Here is a 2,211-nt window from a genome sequence, read left to right as displayed (position 1 = left end):
AAGTCTCACCGCGGACTTAATTTATGGACGATAAAGAGCTAGACTGACTTCTAGGGGAAAACGAAGCAATTTCAGTCCTACTTCAATCTGTTAGCAGATTCATCTATTCGATTTTCTTTCTTTTTTCTTTTTCCTTTTTCTCTTTTACAATTCTTTTCTTTTTCTTGTATACATAAAGAGAAAACATTCATTTTTATTTTCAATTTATATTAAAAATATCTTTCTTTAATTTTTATTACTGTACTTTTTACTTTTGTATAAATTTTTTCAAATTCTACTTCCATCATTTTATTTTAGCCTGCTTCAGGGTACTCACCTTTTCAAATTCTCAATTTCTTTTTTTTCTTTCTTTTTCTTTTTTCCTCTTTTTCATTTCTTTTCCTTTTCTTGAATACAGAAAGAGAAAAACTTTATTTTTACTTTCAATTTCTATTAAAAATGTTTATTTAATTTTTATTACTATATTTTTTGTTGTTTGGTATGTTTTTTCAAATTCTATTTTACTTCCATCATTTTATTTTAGTCTACTAGAGTGTATTCACTTTTCAAATTTTCAAATGATTTTTTTCTTTTCTTTTTTATCTCTTTTTCTTTTGTTCATTTCTTTCCTTTTTTCTTAAATACAGAAAATGAAAAAATTGATATTTATTTTTAATTTTTATTAAAAATATTTTTCTTGGGGCGCCTGGGTGGCGCAGTCGGTTAAGCGTCCGACTTCGGCCAGGTCACGATCTCGCAGTCCGTGAGTTCGAGCCCCGCGTCAGGCTCTGGGCTGATGGCTCAGAGCCTGGAGCCTGTTTCCGATACTGTGTCTCCCTCTCTCTCTGCCCCTCCCCCGTTCATGCTCTGTCTCTCTCTGTCCCAAAAATAAAATAAACATTGAAAAAAAAATTAAAAAAAATATTTTCCTTTAATTTTTTCTACTACATTCTTTACTTTTGTGTATATTTTTCAAATTCTATTTTACCCCCATCATCCCATTTTAGTCTACTTCAGTGTATTCATTTTTCCAAATTCTCAAATGATTTCCTCCCCCCATTTTTTTCTCTAATCTGTCAAACCACTTTCAACACCCAGACCAAAACACACCTAGGATATAGCATCATCTATTAGATGTGTGTGTGTGTGTGTGTGTGTGTTTAATTTTTAATTTCAATATTTTTTTAATTTTAGTTTTTTTATTTCAATTTTTCTACCTCATTAATTCCTTTTCTCCCTTCAAAATGACAAAAGTAAGGAATTCACCCCAAAAGAAAGAGCATGAAGAAATGACAGCCAGGGATTTAACCAACACAGATACAAGCAAGACGTCTGAACCAGAATTTAGAATCACGATAATAAGAATACTAGCTGGAGTCGAAAATAGATTAGAATCCCTTTCTGCAGAGATAAAAGAAGTAAAAAATAGCCAGAATGAAATTAAAAATGCTATAACTGAGCTGCAATCACAGATGGATGCAGCGGTGGCAAGAATGGACAATGCAGTACAGAGAATCAGCAATATAGAGGACAAACTTATAAAGAATAACGAAGCAGAAAAAAAGGGGGAGACTAAGGCAAAAGAGGACGATTTAAGAATTAGAGAAATCAGTGACTCATTAAAAAGGAACATCAGAATCACAGGGGTCCCAGAAGAGGAAGAGAGAAAAATAGGGGTAGAATAGTTATGTGAGCAAATCATAGTGGAAAACTTTCCTAACCTGGGGAAAGACATCAAAATCCAGGAAGCACAGAGGACCCCCATTAGATTCAACAAAAACCGACCATCAACAAGACATATCATAGTCAAATTCACAAAATACTCAGGCAAGGAGAGAATCATGAAAGCAACAAGGGAAAAAAAGTCCCTAACCTACAAGGGAAGACGTATCAGGTTTGCAGCAGACCTATCCACAGAAACTTGGCAGGCCAGAAGGGAGTGGTGGGATATATTCAGTGTGCTGAATCAGAAAAATATGCAGCCCAGAATTCTTTATCCAGCAAGACTGTCATTCAAAATAGAAGGAGAGATAAAAAGTTTCCCAAACAAAAATTAAAGGAGTCACAAACCACTATACCAGCCCTGCAAGAAATTTTAAGGGGTACTTTCTGAGGGAAGAAAAGATGAAAAAAAAAATATGTAAATAAAAAATATATATGTATATATATATACACATATATGTATGTATATATGTACATATGTATGTACACACATATACATATATACACATA

This window comes from Prionailurus bengalensis, chromosome C2 (assembly GCF_016509475.1).
Source record: "Prionailurus bengalensis isolate Pbe53 chromosome C2, Fcat_Pben_1.1_paternal_pri, whole genome shotgun sequence".
In the NCBI taxonomy this organism is placed as follows: Eukaryota; Metazoa; Chordata; class Mammalia; order Carnivora; family Felidae; genus Prionailurus; species Prionailurus bengalensis.
This window is presented reverse-complemented; position numbering follows the sequence as displayed.